Source organism: Vitis vinifera, chromosome 12 (assembly GCF_030704535.1).
Source record: "Vitis vinifera cultivar Pinot Noir 40024 chromosome 12, ASM3070453v1".
NCBI classification, from domain to species: Eukaryota; Viridiplantae; Streptophyta; class Magnoliopsida; order Vitales; family Vitaceae; genus Vitis; species Vitis vinifera.
Genome location: NC_081816.1, coordinates 6,754,234 through 6,766,748, shown reverse-complemented (window position 1 = coordinate 6,766,748; position 12,515 = coordinate 6,754,234).

Below are 12,515 nucleotides of genomic sequence, written 5' to 3'. Positions count from 1 at the left end.
AGATTATAGAGAATTACAGTACAAAGAAGGATTGCAGATGATACAAATGGCTTGGGCAAATAATACAAGTTTAATGGAGGACAAAGGGGTCCTTTGTTCTCCATAGCTACTGATAGATCTGCTTTACTGTTGCATTCTAACTAATTTCATTAAATTTTAGTTTAATAATTTAATACATATAGACACTTGATGATGGGGCCTGGTCCTTTCTTCTGTTTTTCACATATTTGTCTCGAACAGAAGCCCATAGCAAGTAACTTGCTTTATCTATTGCCTTGGACCATTTGCATCCATTTCTTGTTCACATGTCAACTTGCTGACTGGTTTCTGCTACAAGGATGAAGCTCCAACAGTACTCAGTTTAAAGCTTTGAGGCCCACAGCCCCATCACACACAGAGACACCTCATAGGGCTCATTGAATCTAAAGAATGACACTCTGCATCAACCTTCTAAGTCAATCTACAGGTTGGGTAATGTAAATTTAAAAAGCTCTTTTAGGAAAATAATTAACTACCCCAATAACTCTCCACCTGATCCCTTACAAAATCTCTGTGGGGTCTTCAATTCCCACATATGTTTCATCTCCTAGAGTTTGATCACTGGGAGCTAAATCCAAGTGTCCAACAATCAAGCTAACATCTTCGAGTTTTCCACTCACTATTTCTGCACCCTTGTCACTTAGCCTCTACTGGAATCTAGTTCACGAAAGTGAAACATGCGATTTGGAAGTGAGTGAAAACATCAATCTCACCTTGAAAATGAAGTCCCTCCACATTGGCCCCCCACACAATTTAGTTGCTAATAACAAACTAAAGAAATAATGTGACTTTCAGGATTTTCTTTTTCGGGTGAGAAATAGAAATGAACATTGGTTCAGAACCATCCAAATACTCTTAAATATCTAGATATTGTGATGAACATACTTGAACACAAAAACCTTATCTGAACCTCAAACTTGTTATGCCAGCCTTTTCTTTGGGGTATCCATGAAAAGGAAATATTCGGCAACTCATGGCGCATCAGTATTGTTATACCAAATTGATTTCAGGGGCTTTGCACACCTAGCAAATCAAACAACATGATTCCATTAGAATGGTAGAAAACATAATCATGTAGAACAAATCAAAAGCGACTTCTTGAATGCAAAGACTGCAAAAAAAATGTCGAAAAATCTTATAATATTCTTCCCTATAAAAGGAATAAGGAATAAATTCATCGCTTAACTAGGCTGCATATATGGGTAAAGTGCCATACTAATTAGTAGCAGTCATTACCAGCCATTCTTACTTGGGTTGGGTTGCTCTCAAAATCTACCCTTCTTACATGTATCACATTTGTGTGAACATAAATCTTGGTAGGATGAAGGAAAAGCATGGACCTTCCATTGTCGTATTCTTCTTCCCTGGACCCATAAGCCACTGAAAGCGAAAGTCCTAATGGAATTGACCCCTAGCAGTGGAGAGAAGACAGAGCATAGAGAGACAATTCAAAACAGATAGGAGCTTTTATCGAAGGGGACCATGTAAAAAATAAATTGATCCCAGTTTTAGATAGACTGATTATAAGTTAGTAAGTGAATGCATTAATCCGCTAGGTACCCTTTTGGGGAGAGATGGAAACAGATGGGTGGAACCAATCTCGCTCGTACACCTTGGCATTCTGTAATGCAGAAAATTGCATAGTTGATATCACTGGAAATCAAAGCAAGAATCAGAAATGAACATAGAGTTTTTCTGTGGGTTGTCATGCTTTTGACTTTTGAGTACATAATAATATCAAAGATGGAGACACTAGGCCTACCATGAAGATGAAAAAAATAAACAGATGCTTATTTCCAGTCTCATGTCATTGGCCCTAACAAAAACACCAAAACAAAGTTTGCCTGCCCCAAAAAAAAAGGAAAAAAAGGAGGAAAGAAAAGAAAAGAAAAAAAAACACTCCATGTGATTGCAACTACTATGCCATCAAAGAAACAGTAACATGTGCATAGGATACCAAGTTGTGAAGATCCAGACATGGCTTTCAATTCATCATATTTGGAGCTTTGATGAAATCCGTAAGGTGAAGGCAGACACTTGCTGGATTGGCACAACAGTGATCCAAATTAAGAAAGAATGACAACAGAGGAGACCCCAAATACTTTACCTTACAGGAATTGATATGAAATGTTTCATTTGCAATGCACAGCAAAGGACAATGATATAGGTATGGGGTTCCAAAGGAGGTACCCTTTTTGTGTTCAATTAAAACAACACTCGATCAATGTGCATGAGACACAGTGTAGTGCTCCTCTCATCATAGACCATCAACCCATCCTCAACTAGTTTGTGTTTTTTCCTTTCACAGACCCAAGATTCACCAGCATACGCCACAATTTTCATGACTATAAAGAAGCTATATCCTCACAACTTGCAGCTATACAACATTCCATTCATGAGAAGAGGTGAAAAAATTTGAGAGTATACATCTGTGGGGATGTTTAGAGGACCTCAGATTGGATCTCTTTACTGTATCTTTTTTAATTTCTGATTTTGCTTTATCTTTTCTTTCATAACTCACCAGCTTTCTTCAGCTCTGCCTCCATTTTTTTTCTACTTTTTTACCTTTTTCACCTTTCCAATCAATAAATTTTCATGATCCCTACCTTAGATTCAGTACTTTAGGGTAGATACCAACTGGACAAGATATGACAATGTCACTGGCACCCTCTCATTTCTCCCTATCATGTGCCGGTAACACTGCAGCATGAAGATATTCTAATATATTAGTCAATTCACATTAACCAACAGAAAATGAAATTGTTTCTATTATATTTAGACTTCATAAATTTGAGGCTCGATCCATAGTACCAAAGTATACTTTTTTGGGGGTACGAAAAGATATCTTTAATTTCTATAGTTGACTTATTATTTTCATCTCAATTACATTTTTTTTTTCAATTTTTTACAATCGTTCAAATTTAGAGTACGTTAGCCTTTTTCAAATTTGAAATAGTATTTGATTTGTTAATGACTACCAATCATGGCAAGCAACTAATGTGGGTTATATCATATAAAGCTAACTGCCCAATGAGGCATTAGATTCTTCACTATCCATCCCCGACCAAAACTTATCACCTAAGATTGGCACGCTTGAGCAAAGAGGGAAGCTTGTTCAAATAGAACTGTCCCAATTTTGTCGTGTAAGACGAACAACTCCCACAAAGTAACAAACTCCATCGAGATGGAACATGAACAAGACAAACCCCATCCAAACGGCACTTTGGCATGCTTATAGCAACACCATGGTAGTAAATGTCTACCAGTTGCCCCCATCACTTTATCATCCCCAACTAGGGTGGGACAGGTAACCCAATCCTAGCTTAGTTACTTAAGGTGCTTGACCAATTGCATACCCTCATTTGTACCATGGGGATATTAATATAAAATGACCAACTTGTCCTCAAGGATAACTATATTAGCTTTATAGTAATGAAGGTAGAGAGGTATGCATTATCCTTTGAATTATCCTTCCATTGCAGAACTCTCAGCAGGAAGCAGAAGATCTTGCCCTGAGGTGATCCCTCAGCAGTCCGGGCCCGGGCATTGTCCTTTGTAGTCACCCCAACACCCATGACCCTAATTCTGAAGGCATGTGAACCTCTTTTGACACACACAGAATTGCTGATGGCAAGCATGTGCTTCTAATATATTAGACTTGCATGCAAATTAACCTATCATTAGGTCAAATGAACACTTATTCCATCTGAACCTTGGAAGCGGGGAAATATAAGCGAAGTACCCGCATCTATTGAGGTGAATGCATAGAAGCCTAATGGTCTATGGCATGTGCATCATCTTTCTGCACATGGCTGATTGCCTGGCATGCCTGCTAGCATCCCCCAAGGAATCCAAACCTGGCTAAAGCAGTCATTGTGGGTATTCCCTGAATACACTCAAGCGAGGATACTTTCTGAAATCTTTTGCACGCTATACTACTTTGATGACTTCAAATTGCTTCACCGCCAACTCTTTCTTCATCCTTTCTCCTTTTAAACCCCTTTCGATGACAGTTGAGTTTACATTTTTTTGTTCATTTACTGTTTTGTATCTACGAATATTTAAATTAAGACTAAATTTCTCTAATTTATAATGATCATCGCCTCAGTTTTTAAGCTCTTTCATCAGGCGCATTGGCAAGGGGTCAGACACATGCGAGTGATGTTCCATCCAGTAAGAAGGCTGTGGAAAGATCTGGAGTGCTGTGACACAGCACTCATTTATTGATTAGTCGGGCTCTCTAGAAATCCAGAACCTGTCGTTGTGCTCAAATCTGTCTGCAGAGAGGTCATAGTTTCACTGTGCCTATGAGGTCAGGCCAGCATCCAAGTAGAGCTTGGAGAATCCAATAGCATGGTCACAGACCCAATGCACCATATGAAGTCAGGTCAACATCCTGCTCAAAAGCTGTAGAAGCTAATGGCAAATTGGCAATATGGTTGTCTTTAAGCAATGTGACCAAAATTCCGAAAAAAAAAAAAAGGGACACGATAACTCATCAAAACTAGATTTCAATCAACCCCACATCATAAATCCTCTCTCCAAAGTTTAACCTGCCTCTGCTAACATGCCATGAGAAGCCAGCCTTGATACTGTCCCTGTTCTGGTTTTCTGATGGTATCTGTTTGATCAGGAACCAGAAAGATCAACTAAACCTGTTTTCTTCTAATTTTCTCAGTGTCGAGTTTCTTGCTGGGATATATAATCTATGAGCACAAGTTCAGCCCAGACCTGCAGAAAAATACACGAGCATGAGCAGTGACTTCTAAGCAGAGAACAAATGCAAAACTAAATACCACAATGGGAAAAGATCCAGAACTTAAGTAGACACAACAACCCTATCAAATGGACAATTGCGAAACAAAGAAAACTTGCTATTCAGTTCAAAAACAGTACCACGGGCACTTAATTTAGAAGAAACAGAGGTTTTGAAACTATTTAAAGTTTTAAGCATTGACAGAAAACTAGCAGGTGTTCCCAGAAGATCATACTTCTCCAAGGCCCACTTCTCTCTCACTTCTAATAAACATAGCAATCAAGCATTCCCCTAAGACCATACTTGTCCAAGGCACACTTCAAGAAATTACCAAGGAGTTTGCTTTTGCTATTACAAGACCTTGATCAGCGAAATGGTCTTGGCTTCCTTCAAGGAAGTTTCAATTTTCAAACAAATGATAGAATGATTAAGTAGTTTCCTTCTGCAAAAAGAAGAACCAAAAGTTCCACTTTCTGGTAAAGATGATCTAATCCAACAAATACACCAAAAAGTCGACATCTTTTGTTTCTACAAGAGTGTCAAAAAATACCACTGAAGCAAACAAGAAACAGACCATCTCGAAGTAGTAACCTTCAGCCCACCCAACCTCGAGGCCATCTCGAGTAAAGAGGTAGCACAATTCTCCTAATCTAACTAAAGAACCTAATTCCAGACGGACAACACGGTTTGCTCTAAAACTAGTAACTTCTAAAAAGTCTCATCTGCAACTATACAACACAAAACCGTGAAGACACCAAAAATCTCCCCATCTGCAATTAAGGTCCTCCACAAGGGGTGACCTTCAATCAAAACCAGCCCGCTTTCCTACCTGCCACTAAAAGCAAAATTGCAACCACTTTTGGCAGCTAGTGGTCAAAGTCAGCAATGGCTGCAAAAAGTTATCTGGATACTAAAGAAAAGCAGTCATCCTTGCTCCGTAGTTGGAGTTTTGGGTCAAATTGGCCTCTTTGTACGCGTCGTATCATTAAAAATATTTTTTTTCGTTATTTTAGTTAAAGTCACAATTGACAACTGTGGCTTCATTTTTGAATTAAAGTCGCATTTGTAGGCGTCGTATCATTAAAAATATTTTTTTTCGTTATTTTAGTTAAAGGCACAATTGACAACTGTGGTTTCATTTTTGAACTAAAGTCGCAGTTACCAACTACGATTTCATTTTTGAACTAAAGCCGCAATTGGCAACTACGGCTTTAGTTATTTTTTTTAATTAAAAATTTAATTAAAAATTATTAAATTACAATTTATGATTAAAATTTAAAAATATACTTAAATAATAAATTATTTATATTTAAATTTAAAAATCTAGTATTACTTCAACAAACATAAATTGATAAATAGAAGATATTATAAATGAATATTTTATTTATTAATAAATTAATAATCTTAAAATAATAAACTTATATAACATATAAATAATATATAAAGTTGTATAATTTATTAATTGAAGATATTTAATTTGTTGTTTTTTAAGATATTAATTTATTTATATTATGACAAATTTATCTTTATCGAAATAATAGTATACTTTTAAGCCGCAGTTGATAATTGAAATTTCAATTATAATTTTTTTTTACTTTCAAATTTAATTAAAAACTATTAAATTACAATTTATGATTGAAATTTAAAAAATATACTTAAATAATAAATTATTTATATTTAAACATGAAGATGTTCTTATAAATAATTTAAGTTTAAATATAAATAATTTATTATTTAAGTATATTTTTTAAATTTCAATCATAAATTGTAATTTAATAGTTTTTAATTAAATTTGAAAGTAAAAATAAAAATTATAATTGAAATCTCAATTGCCAACTGTGGCTTTAACTAAAATGACGAAAAAAAATATTTTTAATGACATGGCGCCTACATGGCACCAAAGAGGTCAATTTGAACATAAGTTTGAAAGAGTGGTTAGATGTTACAATTTTATTTTTAAAAGGGCCATTTTGACCCAAAACTTCAGAAGTTGGCCTCAAACCAAAGGCTCTTACTAGTAGCCTAGCCAAAAAACAAATGGTCAACATGAACAACCAAATAAAAAAGATCTAAAGGTATTCCTGCTAGAAACCTTGAAGAAAACCTCAACTTGAAATCCCACCTCTGCGTTAGTCCTCCTAATTCGAGACATCCTTTGTTGAATCACCCCCTATCGTTGTACATGAAAGTTATCTTGGTGCAAAATTGACCCCTCACTCTTTTAGAGACAGATCACCTATGTTCTATGTTGACCTCAACACCTCCAAGTATAGGTCGTACTTGTACACATTAAGTCAAGTTCTATCTTTGGATATGGGTCAACTTTGCACCAAACTAGCTTCCATCTATAAGCACAAATTATCCTTGTCATAAAACCCTTAACCAAAAGGTCCCCAGATGTGCTTTCCACCAAACAAGTTGAACTATTGTCCAAATTGAAGTGGTAAGTTCCAATTATTCCAGTATCTAGAGAGTATCCTCTCCACTTTGGAAACGTTACTAATTTTATTGATTGCATGCAAACTAAACAATTAAACTTGCTTGTTGGCTTATTTCGAAAAAAAAAAAACTATTTCAAAAGATGCAAGACAGGCTATAAAATAAGTCTACATCATGACAATATCATTCAAACACTAGATCAAGATTCTTACAGGTACTAAAACAAGTATTCAAAATGACCTTATAAGGGGTATGTTAGCAGTCCCAACCTGATGGCAGCAAAACGCCCAAGCCTTGGAATCAAGCCTACCAAAAAAGGTACTAATGCTTACACTAATACACTTGAAGCTACCTATGTTGAGTGTTACTTATATCTTAACTTTGAAAACTAAAATCCTAGGCATAAAACCTTTGAGTGAGGTCCTAAACGAACCCTATGCTTAAGCCCTAACACCAAAAGATGGTTCCTATAAGCTCTAAGAGCCTGCTTGGTCCACTTTAAAGAATTGTGATTAGTCTTGCTAGCCAAGATGTATGAAGTCCAGCCAAAATAATGACTGCCTCAGCAAAGAGGTCTCATTCATAATTTGAGCTCTCCCCATAGCCAAGTTAAATGATTAAAAGTCTACAACAATGCAGCATAAAAGTCTACAACAATGCAGCAACTTGCAATCACTTTCCCAACCTCATTAAACATGCATAATTACCACATGAAATGTTAACAAAGCAAAAAGCACAACACAAATTCAAATTTCTAAGTTTTGTCCATAACCAGGTTGCATCAACCTAGCATAAGCAAAACCCTATCATAATGAGCTAAAAATAGAGTGGACACTACCATCATCATAGAGACTTCCACAGAGGAGTCATGGCAAGCACAAACAGCTCATGCTCCTTGCCCTTACCACCAGAAAGCTCAACCTTGTTTATATAAAAGCTCCTAACTCAAAGACACGTCAACCTCACACCAACAAATAAGGTAATAAAATATGCATCACCATCTAATTCCCTTAACTACTAGCTTGAGAAACCCTCAAGTTACTTTAATCATGGTGCCCACCTTGACCTAATCCTTAAACATGGAAAATTGCTCATTAGCAATCCCCAACACCTACAAGTAAGAAAAAAAGGAAAAAAACGTCCAAGTCTAATTAACAAACATCAAATCCTCAGCAAAACTGTGGTATCAAACGCAAAAGACTTCTCATTGTCACCATTCCCAAGGTATATCAAAACCTAGGCCAGTCCATGGACAAGCTCACATCAAATCCTAAAGTGATCTTGTGATTCTTCAAAAGCTCAACCTCATCATGTACATATCTAAAAAAAGTTGTATCATCACCAGCTAAGCCCTTAATAGCTACATCATGCACTACCCAAGCAATTTCAATTATAATGCTTAGAACCACCTCAGCACCAACTTAACTCTTTGGCATTTCCATCATATCAGCACTTAGCACCTAAGTAGAAAACAACCAAGTACAATTCAAGAAGCTAAATGAGGCTAGTAAACAAAACTGCTCTAAAGATTAAATCCACCAGGAACTATCAAATAAAACACATGGCATGACAACAAGAACCAAACTCAAAGCAAAGGCCTCCATGCCTACTCTCAATCAAGCTAAAACAAACTTCTCACACCAACAAAACTCTCAGACTAGATTCAAACAAGTTTAATATCTCTAGAAAATCACTTAACCATAGATAAGTCATCAAAAACAAACAAACTTAGCCTTTCAAGCCTATCCCTTCAAATGGAGGAATAACACAATAAGAAATTGCTTAAATAACCACCAGTTTTTATACTATTTTCCTGAGAAATAGTCTCTACTCATCAAGCCCTTCATCCTAGAAGAAGTGGAGGCTATAAGGGTAATGAAGCAAATAAGAAACAGACCATCTCAAAATACTAACCTTCAGCCACCCAACCTTGAGGCCATCTCGAGTAAAGAGGTAGTACCATTCACCCAATCTAACTAAATAACCTACTTCCAAATGAACAATACAGGTTTGCTCTAAAACTAATAGTTTTCAAAAAGTCTCATTTGTAGCTATACAACACAAAACCATGAAGACACCAAAAATCACCCCATTTGCAATTAAGGTCCTCTACAAAAGGCGACCTTCAATCAAAACCAACTTGTTTTCCTACATGCCACTAAAAGCAAATTTGCAATCACTTTTGACAATAGTAGCCAAAGTAAAAAATGGTTGCAGAAGGTTATCTGGATATTAAAGGAAAGCAGTCAACCAACCTTGGCATTATGTGCAAAGTGGGTTAAAGGAACAGAAGAAAAAAAAAATGAACCTCCTTGAAAGCTTCATGCATGAGGAGCATATAAATAGTTCCTCCCCAATAAAGATAGAGGGTCCTCACCTTGGCAAAAAATCCATCTCTGTATTGTTCCTCATGGTAAAACAAAATTCAATTATTCATGAAGAATTTTAGCTTCTTCAACCATCGTAAGAAAAATACCATAATCCAGTATCATGTTTGAATCAACCTACAATATGTTAGTAATTTGATCCACAATGTCCACTTGCACAGCAAAAAATGATAGATTTTCCAATATTCAATTGTGCATACAATTAAGAAGACTTCATGGTATGCCATGCTATGAGTAATTATTCATTTCAGTTCACAAACAGTTTTTTTGATATAGTAGATATAAATCAAGACTTTCTCAACATCTAAGGTGGTTAACCCATCAACTTAAGCTCTAATCTTTGTCAGATACTAGAATCATTCACTAACTCAACCACGGTTACTTAACCTGTCATAAATTGTGATGGTAAAAGTACAATGTTTGTGAATTATTGGTGAGTATGATCTAGATTGAAAATCTTACCATTAGATTGCACAGAAATGACCATGCATGCTAAACAACCAATTCCTAGATTCCTTTTGCAATTTCTTCAATCATAAGGTTATCTTTCTCTTGAAAACCCTACTTTGAAGGTTCACCTTCAACTTATTATAATTTTGGAGTTCTCTTCAAATATTGGATACAAGTTTTTTAGCATATCCACTAAAATATTTGTTTGTATATTCTACAAATTCAAGTTCCAAATAGGTTTCCCATAAAAACAATGTGAGCCCTTTTGTTGAGAGCTATGCCTTAGTATCTGCTAAAAGAAAGGTTGCAATCATCAACCACATGCAGTTGAAGTCAATGAGATTACTAGAGTGTTGATGTTATTTTTATGTTTCTATTTTGTTGGTGCTATTTTTATGTTTTTGTTTTTAAGTCAAATTTTAATGCTATTTTGTAGGAGATAGTTGTTTGTTCAACAAGTAGCTTGGTTTGGTGCTTTTTTTTTAGGTCATATCTATTACAATATCGTGTATAAATTCTACCTTATGATCCAATAAAATAAAATAAAAAATCAAAGTAGTAGCAGCATAACTCTGTTCTTTGTTGCTTGGTGTGTTAACCTATCCTACCACCAACAGTGTGGTATCAGAGCTTTTTTTTTTTTTTTTTGTCTTGAGGGACCAGTGAGGTGAGTGAACCTAAACACCATATACTAAACCCGAATCTAAAAACCTTGCAGAAATGGAAGAAGTAAGCTTCACAGCGGCACCACTAGTCTTCAATGGAGAAAATTACCAAACTTGGGCTGTCATGATGACTGTTCATCTCCATGCTCTTGATGTCTGGGAAGCAATAGAGGAAGATTATGAAATTTCTCCACTTGGAGCCAATCCAACGATGGCACAGATGAAATATCATAAAGAGAAAAAGACAAGGAAGGCTAAAGCCAAGGCTTACTTATTTTTTGCAGCCTCTCCATTGATTCTCACCAGAATCATGCAACTTGAATCTGCTGCAAAAATCTAGGAGCATTTCCGGGAAGAATATCAAGGCAATGAAAGAGTCATAAATATGCAAATGATGAATTTGATTCAAGAATTTGAAATAATGAGGATGAAGGAGTCTCAAACCATAAAAGACTATGCAAAACAACTTCTTATAATAGCAAACAAGGTGAGATTGCTAGGTAAAGAGTTTTCTGATGAAAGAGTTGTTCAAAAAAATTTTGTCACACTTCCTAAAAAATATGAAGCTACAATTTCTTCTTTGGAAAATTCAAAGGATTTGTCAAGTATCACCTTGGCAGAACTACTAAATGCTTTACAGGCTTTGGAACAAATAAGACTCATGAAGTAGGGAAGTTCTATAGAAGGAGCTTTTCAAGCAAAGACATAGACCAATGAAGACAACACAAGAAGGAGTAAGAACAAAAAGAACAACAATAAGCCAAGCAATAACAACAATAAAAAAAACTTGAACCTATCCACTCTGTCCTCATTGCAAGAAAACAAATCATCCTTAACAAAAATGTTGGTGGAAGCCAAATGTGAAATGCAACAAATATGGTAGACATGGACACATAGAAAGGATCTGTAGAACTCAACAGCAATAGGAATAAACCAGTGCAATAGGTGAACAATACCAGGAGGAGCAACTGTTTGTAGCAACATGTTTTGCAAACGGAAGCACCTCTAAAAGCTAGCTCGTGGACAGTGGTTGTACAAACCACATGACATATGATCAAGATCTTTTCAAGGAGATTGATAGGACAACTATTTCCAAAGTCAAAATTGGAAATGGTGGGTATATTCCAGTAAAAGGTAAATGAACAGTAGCTATTAAAAGCCTAACAGGTTTAAAGATCATTTTTTTTATGTTTTGTTTTATGTCTGACATTGACCAAAATCTGCTAAGTGTTGGACAGCTTGTTGAGAAAGGATTTAAAGTTTGTTTTAAAGACAGAAATTGCATAATCAAGGATGTTGAAGGTAGAGAGATGTTCAACATAAAAATGAAAGGTAAAAGTTTTGCCTTGAATATGTCAGAAAATAAGCAAGTTGTTGTTGCACAACATGAGAACAATACAATGCTTTGGCATAAAAGATTAGGGCATTTCCATCACAATGTCGTGCTCTACATGAAGAAGAATTAGATTGTAAAAGGACTCCCAAATTTAGAAGAAGAACTTCCTATATATGCAGCCTGTCAACATGGGAAGCAAACCAGACTTCCTTTTCCAAAAAAATAGCGTGGAAATCAACACAGAAACTACAATTGGTTCACACAAATGTTGGTGGACCTCAGAAGACACCATCCTTGAAAAGGAGTAAGTACTATATTGCATTTATTGATGACTTCACAAGATTTTGTTGGATTTATTTCCTCACTTACAAATCTGAGGTTTTTGATGTGTTTTGGAGATATAAGGTAATGGTTGAAAATCAAAGTGAATACAGGATCAAGGT